Here is a 12,293-nt window from a genome sequence, read left to right as displayed (position 1 = left end):
GGTGTTTCCAAGTGGCCACACACCTCTCCAAAGTTCCTAAGTAATTTCAATGCACTTTTATGACTCAAAGAAGGGTTTTCAACTACAAGGTGCTTTTTTTAAGTTCTCCTAGCTGTGCCGTTGAGGAACTAGAGCAAGCACACTTGTAGTTGATTTGTTTGGAACACAGCCCTTGATCCCCGCCTTTACACAATTACTGTTGTTGTTTACGCAATCTAAAAATGTATAAATCGCAATCTGGGTCAGGTGGGCATAATTTCACTAACACGACTAACTAAATGAAATGATAGAATACTATCTTACAGTGTTAGGCTTTCACAATGCAATTCTGAGAAGCAGATCGTAATGTTGGTGCGCATAGAATGGAGTCATGAGTGCATTCAGATGTGTGGTCCGCTGCAAATGTCCTTCATAAAACAACAAACATAGGCTCATTCTGTTCACGACAACCCAGGGTATAGCGCCATGTCATCTTGTAACTATACATCAAACATAGTGATCATAAACGTTGGTGTTTGGCTTGCTTGTATGACAGCAAAGCGGTATTTATAATCATCTTCAACTTTCAAAATACATTGAGTCCTCATAATTTCCAGCATTTCCCTCTCTCAGACAACAAAAAATGTGCAAAAGTTGCCCAATTAGCGGGAGGGATGGGGGCAACTTCCTGTCACATGCGGTGCTCAAGTTCAGAACGGCTGTCAGTCAAAACCCATACAGAGCTGTGAAGCGCAGAGCGCTGATGTCATGTATAGCATGTTACTGTACAGCCACTGTGTTCCAATTTAGGCACTTATCAGTTTCCAAATCTGCCATTTTCAAACCATATACAGGTATGAGTGTAAAGGGTTAACAAAGCTGTCAATGGGAAAATCAACTTTATCTCTTCATCAACCAGATGGTTACCTCTTCTCTAGGATGAACACACTATACTAAAATCAGTCTCTCCACCATCTCTTTCTCTGCCTTTCTCTGTCAATCTCTTTCGCTCTCTCCATCTCTAGATTGTTCTCTCGCTCTCTACTTCCTGACTGACAATTGACCGCTCTTTGAGGCAGTAAGAGAGGGAGAGAGAGCGGGAGGGATGAATGGTTGTTAAATTATATGTTTATCGGTGTTGACATGTCAGATAATTATGTAGCTCAGATTCAGGCGCTAGGAAGGAGCATTCTGTCCCACGGGAGGGGGAGAAGGAGAGGGGGAGAAGGAGAGGGAGAGAAGGAGAGGGGGAGAAGGTTGTGAGAGAAGGAAAAGAGAGAAGTGATAGGTGTGGGTGTTATTGTCTGTGAACTAATCCATTGCGGAGGCCTAGACTAAAAGCCAATTTATGCTTGATTCAAAAATGTGGTCGGAGGCTCCATATGGAGGGTGTGACGCAATTGCGGAGCCTCCAGAGGCATGCAGAGGCCAAATCAAGCTCCGTACCACATCGCCATGCACCTCCCAAATTTTGTAACAATGCGGAGGGCTCTCTATAGCTCCACATTGACATGATTGGTTGACGGTAGGTGGAGGCGGTACATCCTGTATAATATAGTATTTCTGGTTGGCTTAACACACCACCGCTGTGGAGCTTCTCAAAGTCATGTTTTCTTCACCTCAAACAGCAAGCAAATGAAGTCTGTTTTTACATCCATTGAGAATTACAATAGTTCCTCAATGTATTAGAAACATCTTTCCAGCTCTCTCCCTTTCGATAACCACTCAGCGTGAAAGGGAAAAATTTCATGGTCTGATCCAGTGGAAACCACATAAAATAGGCTTCTTATCAGTGCTTGACTTGGACTGAAATAGGTTCCGGTACTTATTTTGGGTGCTGGTACTGTTTACAGTTGAAGTCGGAAGTTTACATACACTTAGGTTGGAGTCATTAAAACTTGTTTTTCAACCACTCCACAAATGTCTTGTTAACAAACTATAGTTTTGGCAAGTCGGTTAGGGCATCTACTTTGTGCATGACACAAGTAATCTTTACAACAATTGTTTACAGACTGATTATTTCACTTATAATTCACTGTATCACAATTCCAGTGGGTCAGAAGTTTACATACACTAAGTTGACTGTGCCTTTAAACAGCTTGGAAAATTCCAGGAAATGATGCTTTAGAAGCTTCTGATAGGCCTACCTTCAAACTCAGTGCCTCTTTGCTTGACATCATGGGAAAATCAAAAGAAATTAGCCAAGACCTAAGAAAAATTATTGTAGACCTCCACAAGTCTGGTTCATCCTTGGGAGCAATTTCCAAACGCCTGAAGGTACCACGTTCATCTGTACAAACAATAGTTTGCAAGTATAAACACCATGGGACCATGCAGCCGTCATACCGCTCAGGAAGGAGACGCGTTCTGTCTCCTAGAGATGACTACGGTTTGCAACTGCACATGGGGACAAATATCATACTTTTTGGAGAAATGTCCTCTGGTCTGATGAAACAAAAATAGAACCGTTTGGCCAACAGCCCACAGCTGTGTCTGTCCCGAGCTCACTGGCAGGGAAACTCTGAGGGCCCAGTATATTTTATACAATGTTGCAAATTCTCTAGTGCAAGCTTGGGGGCTGGACCCAACCTAATAGTTGAGACAATGTTTCAAGTTCGTTGCAGACAGGCCATGTATAGCCAATGTGATTTATAGGATATTTATTTTTAATCAGGATATTTTCTACCTGCAGGCTGCAATGTTTTTATTTGTTGGCTTTATGTAGGCTATTTTTCGTGGTTGCCAATAGCAATAGAAGTTACTTTTTAGGTTTGTATCATTTTCATTTAGATTTGGATAGAGTTTTGATTAACCACATGACAATGATTTTGAGTTATGAAGACGTTATTATAAATGAAATGAAACTGTTTCACGAAAATGTGCATATGAAAACCATAACTGGCACGCAGATCGGTAGAAATTGTAAGATAAATTGGCATTCCACATGAGAAAGGTTGCCGACTCCTCGTATAGCCTATTACATTTACAATTACATTTCAGTCATTTAGCAGACGCTCTTATCCAGAGCGACTTACAGTTAGTGAGTGCATACATTATTTTTTTTATTTTTTTTCACACTGGCCCCCCGTGGGAATCGAACCCACAACCCTGGCGTTGCAAACGCCATGCTCTACCAACTGAGCTACATCCCTGCCGGCCATTCCCTCCCCTACCCTGGACGACGCTGGGCCAATTGTGCGCCGCCCCATGGGTTCGAACCAGGATCTCTAGTGGCACAGCTAGCACTGCGATGCTTTACATTTACATCATTTAGCAGACGCTCTTATCCAGAGCGACTTACAAATTGGTGCATTCAACTTATGATAGCCAGTGGGACAACCACTTTTTTTTTCTTTTTTTTTTAATGGGGGGTGGGGGAAGAAGGTTTACTTTATACTATTCCAGGTATTCCTTAAAGAGGTAGGGTTTCAAGTGTCTCCGGAAGGTGGTCAGTGACTCCGCTGTCCTGGCGTCGTGGGGGAGCTTGTTCCACCATTGGGGTGCCAGAGCAGCGAATAGCTTTGACTGGACTGAGCGGGAACTGTGCTTCCGTAGAGGTAGGGGAGCTAGCAGGCCAGAGGTGGATGAACGTAGTGCCCTCGTTTGGGTGTAGGATCAGAGCCTGAAGGTAAGGAGGTGCCGTTCCCCTCACAGCTCCGTAGGCAAGCACCATGGTCTTGTAGTAGATGCGAGCCTCAACTGGAAGCTAGTGGAGTGTGCGGAGGAGCGGGGTGACATGAGAGAACTTGGAAGGTTGAACACCAGACGGGCTGCAATATTCTGGATAAGTGCCTGGATTAGGACCTGTGCCGCTTTCTGTGTAAGGTAGGGTCGTACTCTGCGAATGTTGTAGAGCATGAACCTGCAGGATCGGGTCACCACTTTGATGTTAGCGGAGAACGACAGGGTATTGTCCAGGGTCACGCCAAGGTTCTTTGCACTCTGGGCGGAGGACACAATGGAGTTATCAACCGTGATGGCGAGATCATGGAGCGGGCAGTCCTTCCCCGGGAGGAAGAGCAGCTCCGTCTTGCCGAGGTTCAGCTTGAGGTGGTGATCCGACATCCACACTGATGTGTCTGCCAGACATGCAGAGATGCGATTCGCCACCTGGTTATCAGAAGGGGGAAAGGAGAGTAATGACAGAATCTGTGAAAGCCAGCAGGAGCGGGAGGAAAATAGTTGGGTCAGGTTACGTTTTTTTTTCTTCTGGTTATCTTGATCTCTGGTGCCCTCTTGAGGCATCAAACCGTAAGCTTAAATCATCAGACAAGCTCAATGCACATAGTTGATTTTATTAAAACACATAGGGTGTGTCTATATATGGAAAAATACACGGTAAAACATTTTGAGCAATCGATTGGTCGAAAGAACAGACGACTTTCGATCAACCAAGATTTATTTGGGTCGGGGACAGCCCTAGTGCGCGCACATGGATGTGTGTACTGTAGAATATGCTGACCTGGGCGTGGCTTATGTTTGAGTGGAGGAGAGGAGTGGTTTTCTAAAGCAGTTACACACACACACACAGGACAGCGTAGTGGTATTCTGAAGCGTGATTCAGGCTAATCCCACTGTTCAGGTCTGGTGAATATGGGGGATCAGGGCTGTCGCAACGCTGCATGTTATACTGACTACACAGATACACACACACACACACACACACACACACACACACACACACACTGCGTGCATACACCACAAACACACACATCACGTACACATACACACAGATCGCAGACACACACATCGTGTACACACACACACACACACACAGAGGGTTCTGCAGGTAGTCTCTAACCCTGGTTGTATATCTGGCTAAGTCAGCTTGTCAGATGGTCTGAGAGGGTTTAGCATGGCTTAGCCAAGCCTCCCTACACTGCTAACACCGCTGTGTGTGTGTGTGTGTGAGACACATCCATAAAAGATGGGCTTCTACTCGACTATGCCCTGCCTATTGATATTTCTGGGTTGCCTAGCAATGGACGGTGCTTCCACCGGTTTGCAGAAGAGAGGGGTTTTCTCCTGACAAGTCTCTACCTCTATTCTCACATTCACTTTCTTTTTCTACTTATTTTTAAATTATTTAATATCTAGCTCCTGTTTCATTTAGTATTCCCTGTAATGTACTGGCATGTTACTTCTACTTTCTACAATAACTTGGTCATGACTAGATAATTAATTTGGCCGTTTTGTTCGGGTTTCTCTGTGCGCATGTGCACGTATGTGTGTGTGTTTCAGATGTGTCATGCTATTACTAGCCACCTAGCAATTTTATGAAGTTGGCTTTAGCTAGCCCAGATAGGTTCCCAAGGCTACCAATGAAGTTAGTTAGACAAGCTAGCTACTACTCCATCTTAGCTGGCATGCCTGTTGGTAGACTTTAGAAAAGCAAGCAATTACTAAATGTACTGAATAAAATTCACATTCCTTTAAATCTTTTATCCAGATTTTAACAGAGATGCAGAGAAGCATATTTCGTTTATTTTTTTAAAAGAACAACCAGTCAGGGGGATACAGTCAGCTCAAGATGTATGCTTAGATATGGAGAAAAATATACATATTTTTGACATAGAATTAAGAATAATGATTACGGCTCTAGATTGCAGAACAAGTGTGTTTCAATTGTTTGGAAAATGCAGAATTCTCCCTCCGGACCACCCCTCAGCCATCCTCATGTACTTTGTGCCCCCTCTGAATTTTGGGGTGCCCTGGTGTGTTTTTTGTGTGCTTATGAGGTCTGGTAAAGTTATCAAACCATTAAAGTATTGAATTAGTCTTGATCTTGGGAAGTTTGGCACACATGCACACACTCACACACACACCAGATCTATTGTTTCTACAGCACTGCGTTGCAACAGATAATCGGAAGTACGCTGTACTATGCAGTCATTATTAGCATGTTTGATAAGGTTTAGCCAATTAATCCAGTTAATATACTGATGAGGAATATCCATTTGAAAATAAGTTGCACTGTTTGAGTGTTCATTGATATTCATCAATGCCACAGGCTTACTGATCGAGGCACGCACACACACACACACACACACACACACACACACACACACACACACACACACACACACACACACACACTGCCTGAATATTATCAAAGATAGGGAGCGCTTCATAGAAAGCAGAATTATAAACTGCTGCAGTCAAGCGACAGCTGACACCACACACTCTGTCTAATTGTCTGTGTCAAGTGCTGTTGACAATAAATGTATTATCTAATTTAAAGCTAGAATCCTTAATTGAAACAATAACAAAGCGACCTCCCTGCCCCTATTTCGCTAAATCTAAGGTATGGGGCTAGAGAAATGTAACCACTCTCAAATTCATAGACAGCTCTATGGATGCAAGGACTGACCATCCATGATATCAAATGTATTAGAGATGTACGATTCACCGATACGCATCGGTCCCCTGTTGAAATGTTTATGATATGAGCCCAAACCAATCCAAATTAAGCATGCATCGGTCAGAAAACCAAATCAAACATTCCAAATCGCCAGTTCACTAATATTTTGTACTCCTATTGTTTTATTCAGAAAATACCTCTTATCTGTTGTGACTGAATTGATGCGTCCTCTCCTTCAGTTCAGTAGCCTATCAAACTTTTACGCATGTAACTGCATATGGCTGTCAGATAACAACTGTGTCCACCAATTATGTATATAAACCCTGGATTACTAATGCTACAGTGTCTTCGGAAAGTATTCAGACCCCTTGACTTTTTCCACATTTTTGTTAGGTTACAGCCTTATTCTAAAAAAAAATTAATTTTTTATTCCCCTCATCAATCTACACACAATACCCCATAATGACAAAGCAAAAACAGGTTTTTAGAATTTTTTGCTAATTTATTAAAAACTGAAATATCACATTTACATAAGTATTCAGACTCTTTACTCAGTACTTTGTTGAAGCACCTTTGTCAGCGATTACAGCCTTGAGTCTTCTTGGGTATGACGCTACAAGCTTGGCACACCTGTATTTGGGGAGTTTCTCCCATTCTTCTCTGCAGATCCTCTCAAGCTTTGTCTGGTTGGATGGGGAGCGTTGCTGCACAGCTATTTTCAAGACTCTCCAGAGATGTTAGATCGGGTTCAAGTCCAGGCTCTGGCTGGGCCACTCAAGGACATTCAGAGACTTGTCCCGAAGCCACTCCTGCATTGACTTGGCTGTGTGCTTTGGGTCGTTGTCCTGTTGGAAGGTGAACCTTTGCCCCAGTCTGAGGTCCTGAGCACTCTGGAGTAGGTTTCATCAAGGATCTTTCTGTACTTTGCTCCGTTCATCTTTCCCTTGATCCTGATTAGTCTCACAGTCCCTGCCGCTGAAAAACATCCCCACAGCATGATGCTGCCACCACCATGCTTCACCGTAGGGATGGTGCCAGGTTTCCTCCAAACGTGACGCTTGGCATTCAGGCCAAAGAGTTCAATCTTGGTTTCATCAGACCAGAGAATCTTGTTACTCATGGTCTGAGAGTCTTTAGGTGCCTTTTGGCAAACTCCAAGCGGGCTGTCATTTGCCTTTTACTGAGCAGTGGCTTCCGTCTGGCCACTCTACCATAAAGGCCTGATTGGTGGAGTGCTGCAGAGATGGTTGTCCTTCTGGAAGGTTCTCCTATCTCCACAGAGGAACTCTAGATTTCTTTCAGAGTAACCATCGAGTTCTTGGTCATCTCCCTGACCATGGCCCTTCTCCCCTGATTGCTCAGTTTGGCTGGGCGGCCAGCTCTAGGAAGAGTCTTGGTGGTTCCAAACTTCTTCCATTTAAGAATGATGGAGGCCACTGTGTTCTTGGGGGCCTTCAATGCTGCAGACATTTTTTGGTACCCTTCCCCAGATCTGTGCCTCGACACAATCCTGTCTCAGAGCTCTACGGACAATTCCTTCGACCTCATGGCTTGGTTAATGCTCTGACATGCACTGTCAACTGTGGGACCTTATATAGACAAGTATGTGCCTTTCCAAATCATGTCCAATCAATTGGAATTTACCACAGGTGGACTCCAATCAAGTTGTAGAAACATCTCAAGGATGATCAATGGAAACAGGATGCACCTTAGCTCAATTTCGAGTCTCATAGCAAAGGGTCTGAATACTTATGATAAGAAGATGTGTGTGTATATATACACTGCTCAAAAAAATTAAGGGAACACTTAAACAACACAATGTAACTCCAAGTCAATCACACTTCTGTGAAATCAAACTGTCCACTTAGGAAGCAACACTGATTGACAATACATTTCACATGCTGTTGTGCAAATGGAATAGACAACAGGTGGAAATTATAGGCAATTAGCAAGACACCCCCAATAAAGGACTGGTTTTGCAGGTGGTGACCACAGACCACTTCTCAGTTCCTATGCTTCCTGGCTGATGTTTTGGTCACTTTTGAATGCTGGCGGTGCTTTCACTCTAGTGGTAGCATGAGACGGAGTCTACAACCCACACAAGTGGCTCAGGTAGTGCAGCTCATCCAGGATGGCACATCAATGCGAGCTGTGGCAAGAAGGTTTGCTGTGTCTGTCAGCGTAGTGTCCAGAGCATGGAGGCGCTACCAGGAGACAGGCCAGTACATCAGGAGACGTGGAGGAGGCCGTAGGAGGGCAACAACCCAGCAGCAGGACTGCTACCTCCGCCTTTGTGCAAGGAGGAGCAGGAGGAGCACTGCCAGAGCCCTGCAAAATGACCTCCAGCAGGCCACAAATGTGCATGTGTCTGCTCAAATGGTCAGAAACAGACTCCATGAGGGTGGTATGAGGGCCCGACGTCCACAGGTGGGGGTTGTGCTTACAGCCCAACACCGTGCAGGACGTTTGGCATTTGCCAGAGAACACCAAGATTCGCCACTGGCGCCCTGTGCTCTTCACAGATGAAAGCAGGTTCACACTGAGCACATGTGACAGACGTGACAGAGTCTGGAGACGCCGTGGAGAACGTTCTGCTGCCTGCAACATCCTCCAGCATGACCGGTTTGGCGGTGGGTCAGTCATGGTGTGGGGTGGCATTTCTTTGGGGGGCCGCACAGCCCTCCATGTGCTCGCCAGAGGTAGCCTGACTGCCATTAGGTACCGAGATGAGATCCTCAGACCCCTTGTGCTTATGCTGGTGCGGTTGGCCCTGGGTTCCTCCTAATACAAGACAATGCTAGACCTCATGTGGCTGGAGTGTGTCAGCAGTTCCTGCAAGAGGAAGGCATTGATGCTATGGACTGACCCGCCCGTTCCCCAGACCTGAATCCAATTGAGCACATCTGGGACATCATGTCTCTCTCCATCCACCAACGCCACGTTGCACCACAGACTGTCCAGGAGTTGGCGGATGCTTTAGTCCAGGTCTGGGAGGAGATCCCTCAGGAGACCATCCGCCACCTCATCAGGAGCATGCCCAGGCGTTGTAGGGAGGTCATACAGGCACGTGGAGGCCACACACACTACTGACCCTCATTTTGACTTGTTTTAAGGACATTACATCAAAGTTGGATCAGCATGTAGTGTGGTTTTCCACTTTAATTTTGAGGGTGACTCCAAATCCAGACCTCCATGGGTTGATAAATTTGATTTCCATTGATGATTTTGTTGTCAGCACATTCAACTATGTAAAGAAAAAAGTATTTAATAAGATTATTTCATTCATTCAGATCTAGGATATTTTAGTGTTCCCTTTATTTTTTTGAGCAGTGTATATATTTTTATTTATTTTTATTCCAAAAGCCTGTTTTTGCTTTGTCATTATGGGGTATTGTGTGTAGATTGCTGAGGATTTCTTAAAAAAATAAAATCCATTTTAGAATAAGGCTGTAACGTAACAAAGTGGAAAAGATCAAGGGTTCTGAATACTTTCCGAAGGCACTGTTTGGCCAAATTGGCACTCCCCAGTAGGAGCAGTCCTCCATAGGAATTAATGAAATTCTACAGTATTTCAATTAAATGTTTCAAGGACAAAATTATATGTATTTAAGTATTTTTTGTTGTTGTAGTGGGGACAATAGCATTAGTAATCTCTTATACTTTGTTTAGCATTTAGGTGTCTAATAGACTACAACAGTGGTAGGCCTGATCAGCGACAACGATGAGACAGCCTATAGGGAGGAGGTCAGAGACCTGGCCGTGTGGTGCCAGGATAACAACCTTTCCGTCAACGTGACCAAGACAAAGGAGATGATTGTGGACTACAGGAAAAAAAAGAGGACTGAGCACGCCCCCATTCTCATCGACGGGCTGTAGTGGAACAGGTTGAGAGCTTCAAGGTCCTTGGTGTCCACATCACCAACAAACTATCATGGTCCAAACGCACCAAGACAGTCGTGAAGAGGGCACGACAAAGCCTATTCCCCCTCAGGAGATTTGGCATGGGTCCTCAGATCCTCAAAAAGTTATACAGCTGCACCATCGAGAGCATCCTGACTGGTTGCATCACCGCCTGGTATGGCAACTGCTCTGACTCCGACCGCAAGGCACTACAGAGGGTATTGCGTACGGTCCAGTACATTTCAACTAACAGGTGTGCCTTCTTATAAGTTAATTTGTGGATTTTCTTTCCTTTTTAATGCATTTGAGCCAATCACTTGTGTTGTGACAAGCGCTATGATGAAACTGGCACTCATGAGGACCACCACAGGAATGAAATACCCAGAGTTACCTCTGCTACAGAGGATAAGTTCATTAGAGTTATCAGCCTCAGAAATTGCAGCCCAAATATATGCTTCACAGAGTTCAAGTCACAGACACATCTCAACATCAATCAATTATTAGCCAGTACGGAGAATTAAGTAAAACCACAAGTCCAAATCCCTATCTCCATCCATGGCTAATTTAGGGAAGGGACAATTTTAGCTAGCTAAACTGAGCTCGCTCAGTTTAGCTCAACGCTGATCGGCAAATAAAAAAAATTAAGGGACGCCAGACACACCCTGGCTTCCCTTGCCTTCAATGCCATGGGCGGCAACAATGTCATGCTCGTTTGGACCAGACAGCATCAGATAGATGGCCTACACGTAGAGAGACAGAGGGGCGCTGTTTCGCTCGCTTGGATGCTTTCTCCTGTGAGACAAATTCAGCCTCTTGCGACTTGAAGGAAAATTATGAAACACAGAACGACGAAAGATACATTATTTTATTGATATTTCTATTGATTATTTTGGGTCAATTCTTTTGGCGAAGCCTGGCTTCCCTTGGCATCCATGAATACACGTCACTGGTTTTACTGGCGTTGTGTAGCCTACCTGAGTGGACGCAACTCGCATCCAACTGTTTTCAATAATTCAGATTTGATATAGATTGTTCAGGTTCACCATAAGAAATAATTTTGGTAGTTTTGCTTTAAATAGTCAGTGTATTTGGTCATTTTTACATGAACAGGGTAATTTCATAAAGGACAGCAATCATTTCACATTCATTGGTCAGAGCGGGAGAATTTCTCCGTAAAATTCCAAACAGTCTAAAACATTTGCTTTCGAGACTGGGGTAAAATCCAAAGCTGCATTATATTAATTGGCTAAATGCCATGCTAATTTGTAAATATAGATATTGACATAGACTAACTCAAAACATTTTCAATGTGCAAAAATGACAAGTTAATCAGTGGGTGGTGGTGATTTCAGATAAAAGTGGGGGGACAAAAAGCATACATTTTCTGCACCCCTAATCTGATAGTGGGGTGGTAGATGCCCAGTCTTCCCAATGGCTCAGCTCATGTGCCTACACACACCATTGACATTGACACACGTACATACGCACGCACACTAACAGAGGGCCACTCAGTTTATAGAAGTCATCTCAGACAGATCCTGCTCCTGAGCTACCAGCAGCAGATATTAATTTCAAATGGAAAATGAATGTATTCATTCAACAACAAAAGTGAATCAAACCGAATCGCATCAATTCGTTCCTCTAATCATACCGAATCACACTGAATCATTTCAAACTAAAACGTAGCGTTCCTGTATCGGAGCCCATGCATTCTAGATGCGTATCAAATCATTCATTAAAAGAGAGATGCACATCCCTAAAATGTTTTGAGGCTATACAGTGTTTGTTTACATTTACGTTGTTTACAAACATTGGAGTTAAACAAGCTCTGATGTGGTAAGACAGTTGAACTAAGCTCATGAGGCATTTATAAGTTATATTCTTCAATAATAAATGGGTATATGTTATTAATTTATACATCCAAAAACAAAGGATTCTAGCTTTAAGGTGGAGGGACTACTATTATCTTGATTATAGCTGAAGTGGATCCATAAGGATCTAAAAGGTCAAGAAGTCTGTTTTGTCAAATTATCTAGGTTTACATAAAGAAAGT

At 43.8% G+C, this 12,293-nt stretch overlaps 1 protein-coding gene across 2 annotated transcripts in view; it reads left to right on the top strand.

The window, feature by feature from the left end:
* Positions 1–12,293, top strand: part of smyd3 (SET and MYND domain containing 3) — a 174,066-nt gene that overhangs the window by 110,216 nt on the left and 51,557 nt on the right. The window lies entirely within an intron of this gene.

This window comes from Coregonus lavaretus, assembly GCF_964263955.1.
Source record: "Coregonus lavaretus genome assembly, chromosome: 27".
Taxonomy (NCBI): Eukaryota; Metazoa; Chordata; class Actinopteri; order Salmoniformes; family Salmonidae; genus Coregonus; species Coregonus lavaretus.
The sequence above is the reverse complement of the archived record's forward strand: the minus strand, read 5'-3'. Positions and strand labels throughout refer to the sequence as shown.